Source organism: Schistocerca gregaria, chromosome 7 (assembly GCF_023897955.1).
Source record: "Schistocerca gregaria isolate iqSchGreg1 chromosome 7, iqSchGreg1.2, whole genome shotgun sequence".
Taxonomy (NCBI): Eukaryota; Metazoa; Arthropoda; class Insecta; order Orthoptera; family Acrididae; genus Schistocerca; species Schistocerca gregaria.
In genome coordinates, this window is record NC_064926.1 from 43,590,503 (window position 1) to 43,616,389 (window position 25,887).

General features: G+C 44.2%; 1 long non-coding RNA gene and 1 other non-coding gene across 2 annotated transcripts in view; both read right to left on the reverse strand.

Annotated features, from left to right (window-relative positions):
* The window catches only part of LOC126281315 (uncharacterized), a 761,290-nt gene that overhangs the window by 106,189 nt on the left and 629,214 nt on the right, over positions 1 to 25,887 (reverse strand). The window lies entirely within an intron of this gene.
* On the reverse strand, positions 4,679 to 4,751 carry Trnas-cga (transfer RNA serine (anticodon CGA)). The gene has a single exon. It is a non-coding gene; the product is annotated as a tRNA-Ser (tRNA).

The following is a 25,887-nucleotide window of genomic DNA, read 5'->3' on the forward strand; positions in this document are numbered from 1 at the left end:
AGTCTAGCTCATGAGAAAGCGTACATCACTGGTAGTATTCCAGCAACGACAAAGAAAGTGAAGGATCTGTGAAAACTTGTGTAACATATTCCTGCAGGATAGAGTGGATCTTATAAGACAATTTTCAAATGGACCGCAACATGCACAGAAGAAGAAGAAGAAGAAGAAGAACACGAGACGACGGATAAGAAGAAACGCTACCTGCAAATACTCTATTCATGTGTTTTTCTGAAGGTTCTTCTTCGCTTTGCTCAATTCCTAATACTATCATGTGAAATAGCGCAATAAAGTTTTTCGGGCAGTTAATTATTTAATGTCATTTTTTAAAATCCCTATGATTTCATGTGGAATACATATAATGCAAATAATTGCCTACATGCCACATGTCATACTAGCTTTCTTTCAGTATAATGACAATACACGGTTGCAGAGCTGCAGAAAAGTTTCATGGGCAAATTTTGACTTTCAAACTATCTATGAAGTTTTTTGTGTCCACTGAAAAATTCACATTTGTTAGATGTGTCCTTTCTGCATCTTGTAATTCATTTATAAATTTTATTTTGATATTCTTTACGTTCATTTTTTTCATAATATCTGTATTTTGCAGATTTTATAGTGCAAAATGCTGAAAGGTCAGCTGACATAGGTTACAAAGAGTTTGGGACTCATAGAACGACATGGACGCACACTGCACGTACGAAATACAGGAAGGGTCAGCAAATGTTATTCGAGAGATTACTGCACCTACAGGACATGCAAAGCGTACTGTTGGGGAGGAATGCCCGGCCTATTCGTTACAGAAAATATATGGTACAAGGTGAAAAAAAAATCACTGAAACAGAAGCACTCGTTGTACTCGATGATAGTTTGTGAACTTGAATCTGGAGGAGTTGGAAGCATTTATAGCCATAGTGTAGGCTCGAGGGGCGTATGGTGCATGGCGTCTGTGTGTAAGAGATGGTGGAGTCTTCAGTGGGGACGTTTCCTTATTCAAACGACGGTGAGAGATAAAGTTTTAGACATCATGCGATTTCTTCTCTTTGACATCAGAGCTACCGGATGCCAATCTAAAGAAGCAAGCACTTTTTTTTTGGCATCTGAAATCTGATATATGTTTATAGATAACAGCATCGCATGTTCCTAACTGTAAATGAGCAGTTATATACGACAAAATGACGATGTCCTTTCACTCACAGTACACGAGTGCCAAATCTGATAAGAACGACATTAAGTATTCTTTGTTCACAGACGCTGAAGTTAAATATAATCTGAATGGTTTTCCTAATTTGGAAGAGACGAAACGAGAACCTGCGGGTATTGGACTGGAAGAGCATATTACGCTGCATCTCATGGAACCTTATTTGCGAAAGGGAAGAAATATTACATCACACAGCTTTTCAATTCTCTCGAGCTGGCAGAAGAGTAGAAAAAGAGGGATACAATCATTGCTGGCACTTTTTAAACAGTATCAGAAAGGACTTGAACCCATCTGTGGGAAAATGACAACAAAGATTTCATTCAGGTGTGGTTTATAAGGTTGATGACATTACTCTAACATCTTAGAAAAGGGAAGGCTAATAAAAATTTTCTTATTCCTAGTTCTATGTACTCCAGTGTAACAGTCAATGAGGCTCCACAAAAGGAAAGTGCAGAATAAATATTTAGAATAACTCAAATTTTGGCGTAGATATGATAGATCAAACTTCACGTTAATATAGCGTAAGAGGCGTGACAAAGCGCCAGCCGGTACATGTTTCCTATAACATTCTAGATCTGTCTATGATCAATGCCCACACGTTGTACAAGTGAATATCTGTAACTACCATCTGTCGACAGTCCTTCATATTGAAGAAGTAGAAGCACTGCTGATACAAATCAGGAGTTCTGGGCCCTCAGCAACTACAGACACTATTTATTTTGACTGCCGACGGAGCAGAAGGAACACCTAAAGGTGCTAAGCTAAGACGTTTCTGAGTTGGACTGTGCGAGAAAAACAAAATTGGGGATGACTGTCTTACATTTAAAAAACTTACATTTGGTTCATATCTCAGCAGAATTGTATCCAAACAGCATAACTGAGATTCTCTGAATATACAGAGTTCTCCATACAGAAGTGTCTTGTAAACCGCTGCTCATATGTTACATGATAAAAGTGTAATTAGTGAACAGGTAAGCAACTCTATATAATAATGACTGTCACCTAAAGTTATATGATGTAAAACACAAACAATGAAAATGTAAGCAATTTCGCGAGTATGTACCTCTAATATAGTGACACATATTTTGGTGTAGTGTAACATAAACCAATAGAATTTAACAAGGTCAGATAAAAGTGCGCCCACGTAATTCTCATACATCTAAAAATAACAATAGCAATATTAAAAATACGAAATAATGTTACGTGCCAGACACGAAACCCCGTAAATTTGTGTACGCGGACGAACTGGCCACCGCGTATCAAAGCAAAAATTTTAACGACCACAACCAAACGAGCATCACAATAACGCACCTTAGTGTCAGAGACACAAATAGAAAACTACAACTCTCTGTGAATGGCCAACGCATCCTACGTGAGAACGACGTATAATTCACATCTAGAAGATACAGATCCCTTAATACCGTCCCGTCTAAACTGTCTGGAACGACATGGTGTTGTGGAGCAAGCACATTAAGGACTTCAGCTCTAGCACCTGTCTGCTTCGTAAGTCTGTGTGAGAAGTGCAGGAGTTGTGGCTCAAGAATATTTTTAATGTTATGTACCATTAAAAGTACATATGTCACAGATATTGTAACTCAGTATAGAACTATCGAAATATTTTAGTTAATACTTTTTGTGATGAATTCCTTTGTGAGTGCCGAACGAGTAAATAAAATAAATCTATTTTGTTAAAGAAAATGCTTAAAATGCGATAAAAAGCTAAGGGGTCAACTGACTTCCGTTGGGTGTTCTAAGGTTTAGTTCGTATCTGCTCAGTCTGGTGCTAAAGCGAACGTCCGTGTTCGATGCACGTATTTTTATAGGCGCTGGTCAAACGCAAATTACGTGTCTGTTCGTAAATTTATAATGAGGTTCATTTCAGCTTTTCAATTTTGTGTGCGAAATGAATTACCGATTCTGTGACCAATAAATGAGTTTGTAATAGCTTATCGATTTCTTAAACAGTTAACGATAGGCAGCTATGGAACACATTTCACATGATTTAATGATCATGAAGAGAACTGAGTTCCAACATTTTTTAAATGATTATGTCTCTACAGTGCAGTATACTCCACATAAAACGCCCCAATAACTCTCTCTCCCTCTATCACCACACGAATGGAAGATGCAAATTAATCATTTTCAACGGAGTGGCAAAACAACCTATGCTTCAGCTGCGAATAACCGAATAATCCAGGAAATGTAAAATTCCATATGAAGGCAAAACGCATATAGTTACACAGTAATGAGACTCTCCTCTTTGCAAAGTTTCATTTTTATGAACAATTTCATTAACAGACCGCACATTCACATGAGATGTATTCCACTTAGAGGTCAATTCGACAGTACTGTCAGTATAATGTTTCTGTGTAGTTCATTTCTCTTATTAAGTGATAACGTCTTAACAGCGTTTTACTTCATTTATAATTCTAATAAAGTATTGTATAAATGGGTTACTTTTGCGTGCGATAGCTCAGCATCCATTCTGTAGGAAGTTTCAATAACTTTCTAAAGTCTACGCTTACTGTTTCGTTAGTAACAACACGACGTAATTATTTTGCTTTAGGGTCATTGGTTAATAAGTAAATTACATGCTTTACGTGTCGATTAAATATCCTGCCAGTAGCATAAACATTTTTGGTACGGTTTTGTTTTCACTTTGCGCAATTCCATTTCTTGGCTAAGATGATATAATTTTGGTGCCTTAAAGCTGTGACCGGGGGTTTTGTGATTATCGCTTTTCGTTGTTGGTCTCACGCTGCAGAGCTATTTTAAGTACTGTGTAATTTGTGAAGCCCACTTTGGAAAGCTATTTTTTTCTGGATTATAATTTATTGTTCATGCATCTTGAAAACCTAATCGATAATAGTCGCATTTATTAACTATAAAACATTATCTTGAGTTTAGCGTTTACAAGAATATCAAATGGAAGGAATATGTACACCAGTTTCAGGAATGTAATCAAAATATGCTGAAATGTAAAACTGCTCAGTGTTTGGTCCACGGCTAAATCGATGACAGTGTTTTCAGAACTTATCTTCCCTAATACATTAAAATTAGTAAGAAAATAACAACATGCAAATTATTTTCACACTCACAGATAATAACTGATACACAGGAGTGTGACCCTCACGTCTCGTCAAATAGATTAGTTATAAACCTGAACGAAGTGGCACGCTGGTAATCAGAAGTTCACTTGCGTGCTTTAGTGCATTTCATTACCACGTTGTACTCAACTGCAGGTTTCCTCGGCGTGCATAGCCCGTGCAAGCATGTGTGGAGTATTAATTGTCATGCTCCACGAGAAGTACACATTGCATATCAGACTAAAACTGTGAGCTGTCCCGAGATATGAACCGGGATCCCTGCCTCTTTCAGAATTCCCATTCTCAGAGACAACCGTGAGACTTCCAGAATGAAATTTTCACTCTGCAGCGGATTGTGCGCTGATATAAAACTTCCTGACAGATTAAAACTGTGTGCTTGACCGAGACTCGAACTCGGGACCTTTGCCTTTCGCGGGCAAGTGCTCTACCAACTGAGCTACCCAAGCACGACTCACGCGCTGTCCTCACAGCTTCAATTTCGCCAGTACCTCGTCTCCTACCTTCCGAACTTCGCAGAAGCTCTCTCGCATACCTTGCAGAACTAGCACACCTGGAAGAAAGAACTCTGCGGAGACGGCTTAGCCACAGCCTAGGGGATGTTTCCAGAATGACTTTTTGACTCTGCAGTGGAGTGTGCGCTGATATGAAACTTCCTGACAGATTAAAACTGTGTGCCGGGCCTAGACTCGAACTCGGGACCTTTGCCTTTCGCGAGCAAGTGCTCTACCATCTGAGGAGTGCTACTTGTGCAAGGTTTGCAGGAGAGCTTCTGCGAAGTTTGGAAGGTAGGAGACGAGGTACTGCCGCAATTAAAGCTGTGAGGACGGGACGTGAGTCGTGCTTGGGTAGTTCATTTGGCAGAGCACTTGCCCGCGAAAGGCAAAGGTCCCGAGTTCGAGTCTCGGCCCAGCACACAGTTTTAATCTGCCAGGAAGTTTCAACCGTGAGACTGTCGGTGCGTCGTACCCCCCGGTTAATCCATTTTCTAAGCGGTGTTAGCCTCAAAACACACTGATAGAATAACTACAGACCTGGGAGAGGAAGAGTCTTAATAAACTCAGAGTTGGTGAAATGCGTCGATCTAGTCTCTGATTCTAATATGGCAACGTATTTTCACTTGGCATACACAGTCCACTTTGTAGCTTCGCTAAATGAGTTAAGGGAAATAAAAAATGGACAAAGGATCTCATGCGAAGTTGAAATAAACTGCACAAAAGGATCACGTTTTCGAACCCAGTAATTGTCTCCTATTATGGCGCGTAAGTTTCAAATTTTGCTCAAGGATGCCTACATCATTCCTCTATAATGATGCAAAGACGTGGCGACCAGTGACGACATCCTCGGGCTCTGCGACGCTTCAAAACACCTGCGAAAAAAGGCCAGAGCTGTAAGTTCATATGCGCTGTAAGGTGGGGTAATGTTGTCACATTGGCACCAAGTTTCACCACAATTCCGCCCAACGCCATCGTAGACGTGTCAGTCGATGGGAATGTCCGCACGGCTCCCTTCAAATCCCCCTCTCCCGACTTCGTCGCATTTCGACCCCGGTAGCTGAGTGGTCAGCGTGACAGACTGTCAATCCTAAGGGGCCGGGTTCGATTCTCGGCTGAGTCGGAGATTTTCTCCGCTTAGGGACTGGGTGTTGTGTTGTCCTAATCATCATCATTTCATCCCCATCGACGCGCAAGCCGCCGAAGTGGTGTCAAATAGAAAGACTTGCAGCCGGCGAACGGTCTACCCGACGGGAGGCCCTAGTCACAGGACCTCTTCTTTAGACAACTCGACAATGGAGGCCAGAACTGCAGAAATTTGGCAGTTTCCTTATGGGTGGCCAAGGAAACCCTTTCAGATTCATTGCTGCTCAGAATCGACACGAGAAGGCCTCACGAGGCGACAAGAATGGATTCAATAACACTCTCCTTCCTTTGGGACGCTCATTCCCACACACTTTGCAGTCGAAAACGACAGTCTGCAGAGAGATGAACAACAGAACACCTCCGGACGATTAAACCCTTCTATAAGGGCATCGTGGGGCTGCAACATCAGAGAACGTTGTCTGACCAATTTGGAGGTTTGAGCGACCGCAGTTTTTGCTCTGGTGTTCAGTATGGAAGCACTAGGGGCTCTTCTAAACCATTCTACGAAATTTGAAGTGCAGCAGCAGAACTAGTGGCCTCTTTCGTGGCCTTTTGTGGTGTCATCACATGCAGGTGCGGAATTGACACCTGCGTGAATAAAATGGCAAGGAATCCCTCTCAGGCTCCTAAATTTCGGCAAAACCTTCGGTGCCCCGCGCGCACTATCTTGCGGACTTTAAAGATGTACCTGTACAGATACTTCGACGCATATTCACCTAAGACGCACTCCGCTGCTGCTTTACTGCCTGAGTGCACCCATGCCGCATCTAAGGGCTGTCGAATGGTTTTGAACGGTCTCTAATGGTTCTACACTGTATACCAAAGCAAAATTTGCGGTCGTTAGGTCAGATGACGTCCAGTGAAGCTGCAGCCCCAAGATATCCTTACGAAAGGGTTGAATCGTCCGGAAGTTGTAAGTAGTTTCGAACGTTGCCACGAACATTCTCCTGTTACTCATGGCACTGGAAACTATCGTTTTCGGTCGTGAAATGCGTAGGAACTAGCGGCTCAAGGGAAGGTGTGGTTTCATTGACGCACTTTACACAGCACCTGCTGAGGCCTTCTCGTATCGATTCCGAGCGTTGTGTGTGAAATGATTTCCTCAGCCACCTATAAGAATACCGCGTGATTCCAATGGTGGGCATTGCAGTACTGACCTCTTCAAAAGTAGAGACGAAATGTCGCTAAGCGGGGCTGTGAAGATCTTCCCATGGTGTGAAGCGTCCATGCTTCTACACCATTACGGTGGAATGTTGTACGTATCTTTGGGCAAAATGTCAATCAGAAGCGTCGCAAATGGAGACAATTACTTTAACACTCTTGTGCAGTGTAGCTTTTAGATTGCCACTCCCTAGTTGAATTAGATAGACAACAATAAAAAATTAAGAAATGATATTCAAATGGTTCAGAGAACTGTGGGACTTAACATCTGAGGTCACCACTACCCTAGAACTCAGAACTACTTCAACCTAAGTAACCTAAGGACATCACACACATCCATGCCCGAGGCAGGATTCGAACCTGCAACTGTAGCGGTCGCACGGTTCCAGACTAAAGCGCCTAGAACCGCTCGGCCACACCGGCCGGCAGTGAGAAAACAGATAATCACTGATGGTGAAAAAGACCTTTCTAAATATTTTTATTTTGTGGTGCATCCACAGTCATTCCCTCTTAAAATTTCAGTATGATAGCTAGAGGCAGTGTTGCATGGTAATAACACGATTTTTCCAGGTGATGAATAACGTTTTGTCCGATTTGGTTAGCTTATGTGGCTATGCAGTGTAATTCATATATACCTCCTGAGTTTTGGACAACAAAAGCCGCGAAAGTACAAGACAAACAAAGAAATGATACATGTTTAGAGTATCTTTTTCAAGTTTCGATTCGTAACACACGCCGTGAAATAGCTGCAGAAGCATGAAGGCCTGTCAGAGAACTTAGACAAATTATCCGGTCCGTAAGGTAGCATCAAATTACCCGCCAGGTTAGCCGAGAGCGCTAATGCGCTGCGTCCTGGACTCTGGTAGGCGCGCCGGCCCGGATCGAATCCGCCCGCCGGATTAACGACAAGGGCCGGTGTGCCGACCAACCTGCGTGTGGTTTTTAGGCGGTTTTCCACATCGCTCTAGGTGAATGCCGGGCTGATCCCCAGGTCCCGCCTCAGTTACACGACTCACAGACATTTGAAACACATCCGCACTTTTTCATGATTTACATTGGACGCAGACAGATGGGGTACTCTGATTCTGTCCCAGGGGGGTACGGGGTGGCGGCAGGAAGGGCGTCCGGCCAGCCCTTAACATTAACACGCCAGATCCGATTTAACAACGCCAACCACGCGCACAATGCGGGACAAAGGCGATAGCGATAACTGTAGCATCGAATTAGTTCGCGCATAAAATAAGCAACCAAAAGAAGATGTTTCCATAGCGGCTTGCCGTCGCATCGCACCTGGTCATTCATGTCAGCGATTTCAATCAACTGCACTAATTTTTTGAGGTTCGTTGAGTGGCTATGCTAAGCATCTGGAATGTAAGTTAAAAACTTTGAGAGATGTTTTATCCACTAATGTGTCTGTTTTCTGCATGTTTTGTAGCTCTCCGGTAGTTGTCTTCTGAAACACCGGAGATACTTAACACAGGAGAGTACAACTTCAGAATCAAATTAACTTTCAGTCGTGTGTCACTGCCAAATTGTGCTACTGCTAAATTATAGTGCAGTACAGTACAATACAGAAGGTAACTGAAAGAAATACGTAATGAGACGAACAGATGTGACACTTTTATCCACTACTATAGTTACACTGACGTCACGCCGATTCATAACGGCCACTTAAAAAAAAAACACCCAACGGTGCCGGCCGGCCGCCGTGTCATCCTCAGCACAAAATGCGTCACGGGATGCGGATATGGAGGGGCATGTGGTGAGCACACCGCTCTCCCGGTCGTATGTCAGTTTATGAGATGGGAGCAGCTACTTCTCGATCAAGTAGCTCCTCACTTTGCCTCGCAAGGGCTGAGTGCCCCCGGCTTGCCAACGGCGCTCGGCAGGCAGGATGGCCACCCATCCAAATGCCAGCCCATCCCGACACCGCTTAACTTCGGTGATCTGACTGGAACGGGTGTTACCAGTGAGGGAAGGCCGTTGGCCATTATGGTCACCTAGACATTACAAAACGCAGGACAATGTTATCTGTAGGGAGTGCGATCACTTCGGACGGGAATGCATTCTCTGCAACGTACCCGTGCCGCAGTTTTGGTAAAGAATTATCGTGGTAGGGTGTTGTAATTTATTGATTATTCCTTGGTACAGTAGTGTTATCTTGAAGCTGCGACAAAGGAGGACAGGCGCTCCAAGGCGGAATCAGAGACGATGCTGAGGGCAGACGAAACTAGGAGAGATACCGTTACAGGAAGTAAACCGTAAGGGGAGAACCTTGCGAAAATGCAGACGCCCCCAGATGCGGTCCCAGGGCGCTAGGTACTCTTCAAGGAATTAATATGTAACTTCATATGTCGTCTAGACGCTGTGGTAGGTTGCCACCGTAGAACTTTGTAACCAACAGGCACGTACTAGCGTATAAAGCCAGCTTGATGCCAGCCCTGAGCACAGCGATGTCAGTAGGCTCACAAGGGTTAGAAAGAGAGAGAAAACGCCAAAAAACTGTTGACCTAGCAGTCCCTACTCTGGGGAGCCCGAGGGGCGGGGCTAAAGTATAACAATAATGTTGCAACCCTTATTTGGCAGAGCAGTTACGTTTAGCTTTCAGCTGAACAATGTGGATACCAAATACGGACTGAGTGCAACTGCATTAGGAGCAGTAAACTGTGATTGGCAGGCGCCTGCAAGAGACCTGCGGAATTGGCTGGGTAGCTTTAAGTGGGAAAAACAGTGCCCCCACGTGACTCTTTAAAACCCCTAGGTTCCGCATTTTGGCGGAGTTCTTAGACGATCTTGGAGCCGAATCCGCGTCCGTCGACTCCAGCCTCGGTCCAGCTCCGCGTAAGTCTGCTCTCTCACTTGGAGTGCCTCAGTGAACAGCGTTACATTCAGTATGTTTTGTTTTGTAACTAAGTTGTTGGCTTAAGATGCTGCTAGTGTTTGCTACTGTGGTTACCATCCACTCCTGGAACTTCTGCACTGGCTTCTGTTGTAACAGTTTTATTCATGCTTTCTCTAACCTTAGAACTAACCCCCAGTGCATTAGTTAGTCCTGTATGGAATAAACAACTATTTCAAAACCCTATTTGTCCTAGAGTCTCCACAACGAGTTCCCTACCTGCATTTCTAGTAAATGCCTGTACCAGTGTCGGCTCAGAGGGAAGAAAACAATCAAATGCCTTCACTGTGAATTGTCCTTCTGCCTTCTGCTCTGTACCGCTCGGGAGCGCATACTGACCAGAAACACCTTTTCTGCCTCTCCCACCTATGTCAAGACACGACAGTGTACCAATGCTCCACCAGTGTCGTTGACAATTGCTGGACAGTTGTTGGTGCATCCCATACGTGCTCTACGATATCTAAGTCAAGGAAACGGGCAGGCCAATCCATTCGACGAGTATTCCCTCGTTCCATGACGTTCTCCACCTGCGCTGTTCCACGCTGGACATACCCTCGTACGGTGAGAAGTGGCAACACGTAATGCATCGAGGAACATTGTCCAACCTGATTGTTTTTATGGGCTAGGTGTTATGGTAGTGAATGTATCAAATTAAGTAGAAAGGCAAGCATGTAAACAAAATAACCGCTCTTATGGAATTTTGTGTTGTGCAGTGCAGTGCTACAATGCGTGACGTCATATTACGTGAGTTGCAAATTCCAACAAACAAATTTAACAGAATACAAACGCTCCATAAAGTTACTAATAAAATTTTAAACAATAAATCACCAAAATATTTCTGTAAAAATGTCCTGTAAATTGACGTACGCAGTTAGACAAAACAACACAGAATAAAGCACACGTAAATGTAACACTGCACTGTAAAAATAAAAATATCTGCATAAGAAATTAAATATCAACTGAACTTTGCTTGGCCTGTGACTATAACGAATTTTGAAAAGCAACACCTAACTCTGAAATATCTTACTATGTCCTGAATCTATTGTAACTGGAACTAAAAAAAATTTTTCGCTTACTTGTGGCAAACGGCAACTACGTACTGTTCGATGAATATAAAATATGCAGCGCAGCAGCAAGCAAGCTACATAGGAGAGAAGAGGCCTTGCACAGTCCAATGCAAGGACGTGCAACTATTCTATCGAGATCATACTTCACTTTTTAAGAAACTGAGTTCCGCTCTATGCAATGGGGCAACACACATAATCCTCACTGGCTTCTTTTAGAATGCTACCGCAGTCACTGTGCTGCTGACAACCAAAGATCACAGTGCTTGCATTCGGAGCCTCTGTGGCGAACCATATTGACTATCAGTAACTATGAATAACGTTTAGCATACGAATAGGAAACACACTGTCGTGAGAAGGCGTATACATATACAAATGCAGATAGCGGTAGTATCGCGTGATGAGAGACATGAAGTCCCATACTTCTTGACAGGGCGTACTAGGCAAGGTTTGCCATTGCCTTCCTCCGACCGTAATGGGGATGAATGATGATGATGAAGACGACACAACAACTCCCAGTCATCTCGAGGCAGGTGAAAATCCATGACCCCGCCGGGAATTGAACCCGGGACCCCGTGCTCGGGAAGCGAGAACGCTACCGCGGGACCACGACCTGCGTACTCGAAGTATAAAAGGATATTGCCTTGGTGGAGCTGTCGTTACTACTCAGGTGGTTCACGTAAAAAGATTTCCCACCTGATTATGGCTGCACGATGGAAAGTAATAGGTTTTTAAAGCGGTATGGTCGGTGGAGCTAGACACACGAGACCTTCCATCTCGGAAATCGTTAAAGAATTCAGTATTCCGACATCTACAGTGCCAAGAGTGTGTCTAGAACAGCAAATTTCAGGCAGCCCGTCTGACCACAGACAACGCAGTGGCCGACGACCTTCACTTAACGACCGAGAGCAGCGGCGTCTATGTACCGTTGTCAGAGCTAACAGACAAGCAACACTATGTGAAGTAACCGCAGAATTCAATGTGGGACGTACGACGAACGTATCCGTTAACGCAGTGCGACGGAATTTGGCGTTAACGGGCTACGGCAGCAAACGAACGGCGCGATTGCCTTTGCTGACAGCAGTACGCCGACAGTAGCGACTCTCCTGGGTGCGTGACCACATCGGTTGCACGCCAGACGACTGGAAAACTGCGACAAGGCACTGTGCAAGCTGGTTATGGCTCCATAAGAGCGTGGTCTGTGTGCACATGGAACATACTGGGCCTCTGGTCCAACTGAACTACTTGGAGAACATCTACAGTCATTTATGGGCTAAATGTTCCAAAACAACGATGGAATTTTTAGGGATGACAATGCGCCAAGTCACCGGCGTTCATCATTGGTTTGAAGAACATCCTGGACAGTTTGAGCGAATCATTTGGCCACCCGGATCGCCCGACATGAATCCCATCTATCATTTATGGGACATAATCGAGAGGTCAGTTCGTGCACAAAATCTTGCACTGGCAACACTTTGTCAATTATGGACGGCTTTAGAGGCAGCATGGGAATTCCGACGACTTGTTGAGTCCATTCACTACACTACGACGGACGAAAGGAGGTCAGACACCATGCCAGGAACTAATTAGAATTATATTAATATCTTCAGCTGCTGACGGGCATTGATATATATCAACGCGGACAGGTGAAAATTTGTGCCCCCATCGGGACTCGAACCTGGGATCTCCTCCTTACATGGCAGACGTTCTATCCGTCTGAGTCACCGAGGACACAGAGGATAGCGCGACTGCAAGGACTATCTCGCGCACGCCCCCCGCGAGACCCACATTCTCATCTTGTATGTCCACACACTACATTCGTAGTGTCCTACCCCGACACACTTATTACTCGTGGAAGACATTCTTACCAAGTCTCGTAAGAGTTTGGGGAATATGTGTGCATCCGCAGAGAAGAAGCAGGTCATGGCCGGTATCGCCAGAACTATATACTTCTATGGATATGGTGTCTGATCTTTCGGACATATTCGCCGAACACTTACGGGTCTTGGTAAGAATGTCTTCCACGAGCAATGAGTGTGTTGGGGTGGGACACTACGAATGTAGTGCTTGGGCATACAAGGTGAGAATGTGGGTCTCGCGGGGGGGGGGGGGGGGGGAGGGGGGGCGTGCGCGAGATAGTCCTTGCAGTCACAATATCCTCTGTATCCTCGGTAGCTCAGATGGATAGAGCGTCTGCCATGTAAGCAGGAGATCCTGGGTTCGAGTCCCGGTGGGGGCACACATTTTCACCTCTCCCCGTTAACATATGCCCGTCACCAGCTGAAGGTATTAATATAATTCTAATTTCGTTCTAGAAGGCTGCAGGTCATCAATATCCATATAAGTATATCAGGAAGTATCCCATGACGTTCGTCACCTCACTGTATAACATATCCTATGAAAACATAAAGCTCGAATTACTTTCCTTGAATACCAGAAATAAACTAGAAACATAACACATTTCATGGAGAAGTTATTCTTGTCCTTAAGTGTCACTCATGGGTATAACAATAATGTTATCAAAACGTCAGGTGACATTGTAAACGTTCTCCACTGTGCATTTTCCACCCTTCTGGTCGAGCCCCAATTTTCGCGTCCAGTTTTCAGAAGCCACGAGTGGTTTGGCTGGTGGGTGGCTCCCGCCCCCCACGTGTGCCTGCTGCAGCTTTCATTCAGCCGGCGCCTCCGCCTCCGCCGCCCCCAGTGCACCCGCCCCCGGCGCGGTTCGGCCCCGCCCCTGCCCAGGCCGCGGCGTCCCTTGACCTCGCAGAGTGACGTCACGGCCGGCATCGACCGCGCACCAGGTGACGTCACCGTGTGGCGGCCTGGGGGCCGCGGCGCGCGTACGCCGGCGATCGTTACGCCCCCAGCCGCCCCCGGCCGCCCCGCGGCCCGCCAGCTCTGTCCTCGCTCCCTCGCTACGGCATTCACCGCGCCCGCCACTTACACCGCACTATTACGTAGTAGCGGCAGGAAGCTAGAGGCCGACGGAAAGCGGTCGTCCACAGCCGACAACATTTCATCCAAAAAGAGCTTGATAAGACACCTCACGTTCGTCCTCGGCTGCCCGCAAGAATCATCTTCTTCGAGTTGCCCTGGTGGCATCCCTGTTACGCGACGAAGGTTAAGACGAGCAAACAAAACAGATCCTCTTGGCTGTCCAAACAGATGCATACTAAAAGTCAACTACGACAACATATTGGAACGCCTACACCAACAACAACAATCTGCAATTCAAACGCTAGGGGCACGGTTCGCAGAACCACTTTAAGGGTATATCTAGACCGTTCTACTTCCGAAAAACAGGTGGGAAAAGAGAACACCTAAAGCTTTCCGTGCGATCACCGAGTTCTCGTTTTTTATTTCGATGCTCATTTCTCCCTATATAGGTGAGAGTCAACAAAATAGTTCCGCATTCATAGAACAAAGTTGGCGACAGAAATACGCGCGCAACGAAAAGCGCCTTTCTTTTAATGATTGTCATCCAAATTCACATATCTCAAAGCTGGCTGTGAGCACTATGGGACTTAACATTTGAGGTGATCAGTCCCCTAGAATTTCGAACTACTTAAACCTAACTAACTTAAGGACATCACACACATCCAAACCCGATGCAGAATTCGAACCTGCGACAGTAGCAGCAGCGCGGTTCCAGACTGAAGGGCCTAGAACCGGTCGGCATATCATATCCGTGACACTCTCTTCACTATTACGTGACAAAACATAACGAGCTGCCCTTCTTTGACCTTTTTCGATGTCCTGTAACGTTACACCGATTTTTTATTCCTGTTTATGTCAAATGGTTCTGAAGATTGTCTACATTTTATATTATAAATGCAATTTAATCTCTGTAATTAAATGACCTTTTATGCACACGGACAGAGAAGGCAAACGTATATATCAGTAACTGCGATAAGCATCAACAAAGCGTTATCCCTAAATTTTTAAAAGTTGTTCATCACTTCATTTTAATAAATCTCTCTCCTTTCTTCTTCTTCTTCTTCTGATAGCCAACTCACTCTTGCCTTTGTGATTATTAGATAATAATAATCCCATTAACTTGGAATAGTGTACATGTATTTGTTGCAAGACCATGATCACGCAGAAACCTTTTCACATGAATCATCTGAGTACGAATGACAGCCCTTCTATACCTTGTGTACGATATAGTATCGTCATTTGTATATATGTATATCGTTATCCCATGACTCCCACCACCTCAGTGTAATATTGTTCAATGCTCTGTCTGCAGTCACCAATACAAATATCTGCACACCCTGTATATACAGGGTGGTCCATTGATCGTGACTGGACCAAATATCTCACGAAATAAGCATTAAACGAAAAAACTACAAAGAACGAAACTCGTCTAGCTTGAAGGGGGATACCAGATCGCGCTATGGTTGCCCCGCTAGATAGCGCTGCCGTAGGTCAAACGGATATCAACTACGTTTCTTTTTTAATAGGATACCCCATTTCTTATTACATATTCATGTAGTACGTAAAGAAATATGAATGTTTCAGTTCGACCACTTTTTTCGCTTTGTGATAGATGGCGCTGTAATAGTCACAAACACATGGCTCACAATTTTAGACGAACAGTTAGTAACAGGTAGATTTTTTAAATTAAAATACAGAACGTAGGTACGTTTCAACATTTTATTTCGGTTGTTCCAATGTGATACAAGTATCCTTGTGAACTTATCATTTCTGAGAGGTGAACTTATCATTTCTGAGAACGCGTGCTGTTACAGCGTGATTACCTGTAAGTACCACCTTAATGCAATAAATGCTCAAAGTGATGTCTGTCAACCTGAATGCATTTGGAAATACATGTAACGACATTCCTCTCAACAGCGAGTAGTTCGCCTTCCGTAATGTTCGCACATGCGTTGACAGTGCGTTGACCCATGTTTTCAGGCGTTGTCGGTGGATCACGATACCAAATAACCTTCAACTTTCCCCACAGAAAGAAATTCAGGGACGTCAGATCAGATGAACGTGCGGGCCATGGTAAGATCCTTCGACGACCGATCCCCCTGTCATGAAATATGCTATTCAATACCGCTTCAACCGCACGCGAGCTATGTGCCGGACATCCATCATGTTGGAAGTATATCGCCATTCTGTCATGCAGTGAAACGTCTTGTAGTAACATCGGTAGAACATTACGTAGGAAATCAGCATACATTGCACCATTTAGATTGCCATCGAGAAAATGGGGACCAATTACTTCCTCCCATAATGCCGCACCATACATTAACCCGCCCAGGTCGCTGATGTTTCACTTGTCGCAGCCATTGTGGATTTTCCGTTGCCCGATAGTGCATATGATGCCGGTTTACGTTACCGCTGATGGTGAATAACGTTTCGTCGCTAAATAGAACGCGTGCAAAAAATCTGTTATCGTCCCGTAATTTCTCTTGTGCCCAGTGGCAGAACTGTACATGACGTTCAAAGTCGTCGCCATGCAATTCCTGGTGCATAGAAATATGTACGGGTGCAATCGATGTTGATGTAGCATTCTCAACACCGATGTTTTTGAGATTCCCGATTCTGGCGCAATTTGTCTGCTACCGATGTGCGGATTAGCCACAACAGCAGCCAAAACACCTACTTGGGCATCATCATTTGTTGCAGATTGTGGTTGACGTTTCACATGTGGCTGAACACTCCCTGTTTCCTTAATCAACGTAACTATCCGGCGAACGGTCCGGACACTTGGATCATGTCGTTCAAATGGTTCAAATGGCTCTGAGCACTATGGGACTCAACTGCTGTGGTCATTAGTCCCCTAGAACTTAGAACTACTTAAACCTAACTAATCTAAGGACATCACACACATCCATGCCCGAGGCAGGATTCGAACCTGCGACCGTAGCAGTCGCACGGTTCCGGACTGCGCGCCTAGAACCAAGAGACCACCGCGGCCGGCAGATCATGTTTTCCAGGATACCGAGCAGCATACATAGCGCACGCCCGTTGGGCATTTTGATCACAATAGCCATACATCAACCACGATATCGACCTTTTCCGCAAATGGTAAACGGACCATTTTTGCACAGGTAATGCATCACGAAGCAAATACCGTCCGCACTGGAGGAATGATACGTGGTACCACGCACTTATACGTTAGTGGGTATTACAGCGCCATCTATCACAAAGCGAAAAAAGTGGTCCAACTTAACATTCATATTTCTTTACGTACTACGAATATGTGACAAAAATGGGGGTTCCTATTTTTAAAAAACGCATTTGATATCCGTTTGCCCTATGGCAGCGCCATCTAGCGGGCCAACCATAGCGCCATCTGGTTTCCCCCTTCAAGCTGGACAAGTTTCGTTCTTTTCAGTTTTTTCGTTTGACGCTTATTTCGTGAGATATTTGGACCGGTCACTATCAATGGACCACACTGTATATCCACGCTTGGGCCCAACTGGACGAGTTTCGTAAATTTCCATATTCTCTGTATTTAATCTGGTTGATTCCATTCTGCTAATACACTTAGAGAATTTTAGCCTGCTTTGTTTCATATCAGAATGATTGTTGGGGAACTTTTTCAGTTTTCTTTACTTTCTCTTAGTCTGCACTTTCCTTATCCTGTACAATTTGGAGCTAACATTTTCCTGATTGCTTTTCGTTCTGTCTTTTGGATTTCTTCAGTGTCTATTATTCTGTTTAGAATGAGTGTTTTAGTCTCATAAAGAAACTCTGGTTTGATGTGTGTGTTGTAGTGACGTGTATTTCGGGAAGAACTTTATGTTGATGTCTTTTACAGGTGTGAAAAGGGCTACCATTTTCTGTCAACAAATTTCGTAACCACTACTTTGCAAGCCAATTTGCTGAATGAATTCAGCTGACATTTGAGCTCGATTCTGCCGTATTTAATTTTTAAAATTTTGGCTGCCAGGTTTTTGCTAGACATGTATTTTGTTTCTTCAAATGATATTTGAAGTCATAATGTTTCTGCTGTTTATTTAAGAATTTCTCTTTGTCTTTCTGCTTTTTCAATGTTTTGAATAGAATCGCTATGGCGGCTGCAAAAGCTAAGCAGTCTATCCTACCATTCGTTCTCCCTAATATGAGTGGTTTGTTAATATTTAGATCCGATTTTAACTTTCGGCACTCTTGGATTACGTTTACTAAGACCCCATTGAAAAGAAATTTCTCCTCTCAATTTTATCTTAGGCTTTGTACCATTTAGTACTTCAACAATAACTGCAACGGTTTTGAGGTCAAGATCTTATTGTTCCAGAATTTGGAAGTAAGACTCACGTTCCATTGAGCCATATGCTTTTTTAAATCTAGGTACAAGGTAACAGTTCATCATAATTTTTTTGATGTCTATGAATCAGTTTCAGAACTAAAATTTGTTCTCGGCTTCTTCTTCTGTAATGGTCAATCCAAGGATTGGTTTGCAACAGCTACAATGTCAGCTTGTCTCCATTCTGTGCGTCTTTCAGCTTTTCTCTTCATTTCTTTATAGGTGTTACATCCCACATCTTTCACGATTTGATCCATGTACCTGAGGCGTGGTCTTCCTCTTGGCCTTTTTCCCTCGACATATCCCTCTATGATTTTGTTCAGGAGTCCTTTATGTCTTAATAGATGGCCTGTAAATTGCACTCTTCTTTCAGCAATGAAACTACAGAAGCTTCTCTTCTCACCTGCTCTTCCAGAACCACTTCGTTTGTGACTTTGTCTATACATTGTATTTTGAATATGCGTCTATAGCACCACATTTCAAAAGAATTTAGCTTCTGGTCTTCCTCTTTCCCGAGAGTTTATGTTTCACACCCATAGCATGCCACACTCCACACATATGATTTCAAAAATCTTTTCCTGATTTCAAGGCTGATGCTCTTGGATGTTAATATGTTTTTCTTCTTGTTAAAAGCAGCCTTTGCTTGAGCAATTCTACTTCTCACTTCTGCCTTGCTCCTTCCATCCCTGGTAATATTACTGCCCAGATAAGTAAATTTATCAACTTGTACAAGCAGTTCATTGCCTACATGAACTTGGACTTTCACTTGATCTTCTTTGTCGCATGCCATTACTTTTGTTTTTGCTTTATTAATTCTCATGTTATATTCTTCACCCATAACTTTATCCATTCTATTCAGTAGGAGTACAAGATCTTCTTCACTTTCAGCCAGGATAGCTACATCATCGGCATAGCTTATCGTATCTATTCGTTGGCCATGAATTACTACAGGTGTCTGTGAATTTTCCCCCACTTTTTTCAGCGCCTATTCAATGTATACGTTAAAGATAACAGGAGAAAGTGAGCAACCTTGTCGGACACCTTTCCGTATCAGCACCTCTTCTTGTTTTGTCCGTTCACGGATAACTGCTGTCTCGTTTTTGTACAGGTTCCATATCATTTTTCTATCTTTGTGGTCTATTCCTACTTTTTTGAGTACCTCAAACATCTTATCCCATTTGACATTATCAAAGGCTTTCTCTACATTTACGAAAGCTATGTATGTTTTCAGGTTCTTCTCTAGTCGTTTCTCTATTATTAGTTTTAGAGCAAATATTGCTTCTCTGGTTCCTCTATCTTTCCGGATTCCAAACTGGTCTTCGCAGAGTGTAGCTTCGACTTTTTGTTCTATGCGTTTTAGGATAATTGAGGTTAATATTTTAGAGGCGTGAGTAACTAGGCTGAACGTCCTATAATTTTCACATCTTGTAGCATTTGCCTTCTTTGGTATTAAAGTTGTCTTATGTACCGGGTGATCAAAAAGTCAGTATAAATTTGAAAACTTAATAAACGACGGAATAATGTAGATAGAGAGGTAAAAATTGACCCACATGCTTGGAATGACATGGGGTTTTATTAGAACAAAAAAAAAGTTCACAATATGTCCTACAGATGGCGCTGGACAGCAAAACGTCAGTGACTGCGCATGACAACCGTGTATAAAAGGAGCTGTAATGAGAGAGAGAATCAGATGCGCCAGTACTCGCAGCATGTGGACGTCACCTGAAAAGGCGCTTTTAGTGAAGCTGTATTATCAGAATGGGGAATGTGCTAGTTCAGCGTTACGATCCTATCGCCATAGGAAGGGGATTCGAACGGGTAAAGGTCCGTTGGCAAATGCAGCTGTGGCGAGAATTATTTCGAAGTTCGAAGCCCCGGGTTGTTTAGACGATAGACCCCGTAGTGGCCGACCGATCACAAGGCGTAATGCTGCTGAGACAGTTCAGGAAGAAATGGAGATTGTATCGGGTTCGTCTATGCAAGGGGAAGTCAGCGCTCGTGCAGTCGCACGTCGCGCCGGCAATACATACACTACTGTTTGGTTGGCACTGAGACGTACCCCCTATGCTACCCGTACAAAATCCATCGGCATCATGAACTGTTACCTGCCGATTTAGTGAAGCGGAGGGCATTTGCGGTGTGGGCGTTTCAAAAGATGGCGGAAGATGACTGTTGGTTGGGTAACGTGTTGTGGACCGACGAAGCTCATTTCACGCTCCGAGGGTCTGTCAACGCGAAAGTCACGGTATGGGTTGAATTTACCACATCTACCGTTATGGGGCATTTTTTCTTCGAGGAAATGCGTGATTCTGGTTTTGTAACTGCTACCGTGACGGGTGAGAGGTACGCCTATATGTTACAGAATCGCATCATCCCCAGCCTGGCTGATAAACACCTGCTGGAACGTACGATGTTTATGCAGGATGGTGCTCCACCCCATATTGCTAGACGCGTGAAAGATCTCCTGCGCGCGTCGTTTGGTGATGATCGTGTGCTCAGCCGCCACTTTCGTCATGCTTGGCCTCCCAGGTCCCCAGACCTCAGTCCGGGCGATTATTGGCTTTGGGGTTACCTGAAGTCGCAAGTGTATCGTGATCGACCGACATCTCTAGGGATACTGAAAGACAACATCCGACGCCAAGGCCACACCATAACTCCGGACATGCTTTACAGTGCTGTTCACAACATTATTCCTCGACTACAGCTATTGTTCAGGAATGATGGTGGTCATATTGAGCATTTCCTGTAAAGAACATCATCTTTGCTTTGTCTTACTCTGTTATGCTAATTGTTGCTATTCTGAACAGATGAAGCGCCATCTGTCGGCCATTTTTTTAACTTTTGTATTTTTTTGGTTCTAATAAAACCCCATGTCATTCCAAGCATGTGTGCCAATTTGTATTTCTCTATCTACATTATTTCGTGATTTATTCAGTTTTCAAATTTATACTGACTTCTTAATCACCCGGTGTATGTATGTCCAAAATTATAAAACGTTACGTGTTATGTTGTCCGGCATGTAGCAGAGCACAGACGTAAATGAAGCATCAGAGTGACATATTTAAAGTCAGTGAATAACTATCTGTTTGAGCAGAACTGTTAACTAAACGCAGCAATGTTAAATGCTGTCTCATGAAGGTTGTCGAAGCATCAATTGTTTTACCACGTTAACAAATGATGTGAAAAGAGTTGCCTTGTTGAGAGAGGACGTAGCAGGTCGATTTGGTGGTTTCCGTCTCTTTCTAAGAGTGTAAACTGTAAAAATGAGGCCAGGAAGTGCTGTTAGAAGAGCAAAAAATCGACCATTAGTTGTGAATCTATCGCGGTCAGTTCCTGTTATATAGGTCCGCCTGTTGTTTTTATATTTTTAAGGAAACAAGGGGTTTTATTTTTCATTGCGTCAGATCGTTTCGTGTGGTCTCACAGTGGGGAAGCTGTGGCTATGCGTAAAACCGGATACCGTAGGAAGAATATGTGTCAGAGCTGACTTCGGCTTTCCACGCCTATTTGTTACTAACCGCAACCGCTGGACTGCTATAGTTTCCGTCACACTGAACTCACAACGATGCGATTAAAGCTAAAGGTTTTCTTATATAAGACTACCTAAACTGCACTATGTTGCGACAAAAACAGTTCGATCAGCTCCTACTTTCAGTAGGGACACTGCATAGTTTTGGAAGAACGGTGGCAGGACCACTCATCCGTATACGCAAACACGTTGGTCGATTTCTTTTCGAATTACGTGCACCTTAGGTCCAAAACGTTCCGACACTAATTCTGTTCCGGGCGTATAAGCGACGTCAGCGAAGTAACTGAGTTGGCAGCTTGAACTAACAACTGGAAACGAAAGATGTGCATTCAAGCAGTTAGTTGCGAGCAGTCAGTGTTGAGCAGAGGATGTGCGGCCACTTGTGTCGGTGTTGTTGTGTCACAAATTACACTGGAGCGCCATCTCTAACTCAAGACATTCTTCAGGATCTTCTGAAGAAGAATAAAGTGCGTCCAAAGTGTGCCCCTCACTCCTTGACTCCCAAACGGAAACAAGTACGACAGGACTCTAGCCGCGACATGGCTGAAATTGAAAACCTAGACCGTTCCTTCCTAGGTCCGCCCCGATAGCTGAGTGGTCAGCATGACGGATAGCCATCCTACGGGCCTGGATTCGATTCCCGCCTGGGTCGACGATTTTCTCCGCTCAGGGACTGGGTATTGTGTTGTCTTCATCATTATTTCATCCCCATTCGGCGCGCAGGTCGCCCAATGTGGCGTCGAGTGTAGTAAGACCTGCACCAAGGCGGCCGGACCTGCCCCGTAAGGGGCCTCCCGGCCAATGAAGCCAAACGCTCATTTCCATTTTCTTTCCTAGGAAAATTATCACGGACGACACGATTTGGCGTTATCAGTCCGAATCTACGACAAAACGACAAAGTACAGAAATGCAGATAATGGTCAACACTTTTACAACATAACCGGCATATTTAAGTCAGAGTTGAACGGCATCCCAAAGTAGGACTTTCCTGACAGTTTAACATGGTTATACACTCCTGGAAATGGAAAAAAAGAACACATTGACACCGGAGTGTCAGACCCACCATACTTGCTCCGGACACTGCGAGAGGGCTGTACAAGCAATGATCACACGCACGGCACAGCGGACACACCAGGAACCGCGGTGTTGGCCGTCGAATGGCGCTAGCTGCGCAGCATTTGTGCACCGCCGCCGTCAGTGTCAGCCAGTTTGCCGTGGCATACGGAGCTCCATCGCAGTCTTTAACACTGGTAGCATGCCGCGACAGCGTGGACGTGAACCGTATGTGCAGTTGACGGACTTTGAGCGAGGGCGTATAGTGGGCATGCGGGAGGCCGGGTGGACGTACCGCCGAATTGCTCAACACGTGGGGCGTGAGGTCTCCACAGTACATCGATGTTGTCGCCAGTGGTCGGCGGAAGGTGCACGTGCCCGTCGACCTGGGACCGGACCGCAGCGACGCACGGACCGTCATCGAACCCATCGTTCTACCATTCCTAGACCGGCAAGGGAACTTGCTGTTCCAACAAGACATTGCACGTCCGCATGTATCCCGTGCTACCCAACGTGCTCTAGAAGGTGTAAGTCAACTACCCTGGCCAGCAAGATCTCCGGATCTGTCTCCCATTGAGCGTGTTTGGGACTGGATGAAGCGTCGTCTCACGCGGTCTGCACGTCCAGCACGAACGCTGGTCCAACTGAGGCGCCAGGTGGAAATGGCATGGCAAGCCGTTCCACAGGACTACAGCCAGCATCTCTACGATCGTCTCCATGACAGAATAGCAGCCTGCATTGCTGCGAAAGGTGGATATACACTGTACTAGTGCCGACATTGTGCATGCTCTGTTGCCTGTGTCTATGTGCCTGTGGTTCTGTCAGTGTGATCATGTGATGTATCTGACCCCAGGAATGTGTCAATAAAGTTTCCCCTTCCTGGGACAATGAATTCACGGTGTTCTTATTTCAATTTCCAGGAGTGTATTTAGTGTTCAAAAATGAATAATACCCGATGAGGACTATTTGCAGTTTATGTGCTCATTTTCGTACGCGTTTTGATGACTATTTGTTACTTTTTAATCTGATGTAAAGAATACGCACTGCGTGTATTTATCACGCATATTTAAGGACGGGTAGTTAAAGTAAAGTCCAATCGAAATCATCGTTTCCAGCATTTTCTGTGATAGGCAGTTTTGTTCATTAACAAGAGACAATTTCGCATCCGTCTTATAAACATCTTCTGGCCCAGTTTTGTTTGGCGCACCCTGCACGTTAAAAGCTGGTCTATATCTTCAACATGATAAGTGTTATCTCCCTAATTGCAAGTTGCTTAAATACCGCGCTGATCTCTTACAAATACTAAACGTATTTGTTGTCGTTGTGTTCTTTCGTCTTCCAAGACAAAAGCACCTTCATCGTATCCTGGTTCGGTGTTTTTCCTGTTCTTCTGGCTATCTTTTACATCTCCTTAGGAAAAATTGCGTGACTAAAGGCCAGTTGTTCAAGTCAGCTCTTTCACGATATGTTACGGAAAAGAGAAATTTTGTTGTCAGTAATATTATCTGCACTTCTAATAGGCAATCCGCCCTCTAAACAATTACCTTGTTATAAATTAATGATGGCTTACTATTCTATGAAAAATAAATGATAATATGGGAAAATAAAAAAAATACAAAATGAATGTAGTACATGAAAAATAGATGAGTAAATACTTTTCACAGTTATTTGCACGATGTATTTTGTTCACCAGAAGATGGTTCAGTGTACTTGAAAACACATCACCCAGCTTCAAATGCGCTGACAATATAGTGGTGCTTTTGTTCGTACTGGATACTTCAACAATAGTATAGATAGGAAGATCCTCCAAGAAACGTTACAATATGAACTATCCCTTCTTGAGTATGAACGGTGCATTTTATTCAAATGGTTCAAATGGCTCTGAGCACTATGGGACTTAACGTCTGACGTCATCAGTCCCCTAACTTAGAACTACTTAAACCTAACTAACCTAGAACCGCTCGGCCACACTCGGTCGGCTCGGAATTCATTAGAAGATTTGTATGAGTACAATGTTCAGAAGTGAGGAAAATGTAGAAATGCTACTCATTTATGGACGACGTAAGTTATAGCAGAACAGTAATTGCAATAATATTTCCTTTGTGTTTGTCTTTGCTTGTTATCAACTCCAGCAAGTTAGTGGGGTATGTTACCCAGCTATCTGCAATGTGTGGTAGTACAAATAGTCATATTGAGTTTTGTGTTACGTTCTTGATACGTCCTGTTTATGTGAATAATACGTTCTGACTCGTTTATGAACAGGTCTTAAGGAAAAACAAAACTGCTGCTGTTCATATCTTCGTAATGAATAAAGTTATGAGAAAGACAAAGATGTTAGTATTGTCACCCTGGTAGCGTAGCAGCATTGGCTTGATGCATTTTTATTTTGCCTGTGGACAAATACACAACTGGCCATTAAAATTGCTGCACCACGAATATGACGTGCTACAGACCCGAAATTTAACCGACAGGAAGGAGATGCTGTGATATGCAAATGATTATCTTTTCAGGGAATTCACACAAGGTTGGCGCCGGTGGCGACACCTACAACGTGCTGACATGAGGAAAGTTTCCAACCGATTTCTCATACACAAACAACAGTTCACCGGCGTTGCCTGGTGAAACGTAGTTCTGATGCCTCGTGTAAGGAGGATTGTAGCCCATCGCGATTGTGGTTTATCTCATCGCGACATTGCTGATCGTGTTGGTCGAGATCCAATGACTGTTTGCAGGATATGGAATCGGTGGCTTCAGGAGAGTAATATGGAACGCCGTGCTGGATCCCAACGGCCTCGTATCACTAGCAGTCGAGATGACAAGCATCTTATCCGCATGGCTGTTACGGATCGTGCAGCCACGTCTCACTCCCTGAGTCAACACTTGGGGACGTTTGCAAGACAACAACCATCTGCACGAACAGTTCGACGACGTTTGCAGCAGCATGGACTATCAGCTCGGAGACCGTGGCTGCGGCT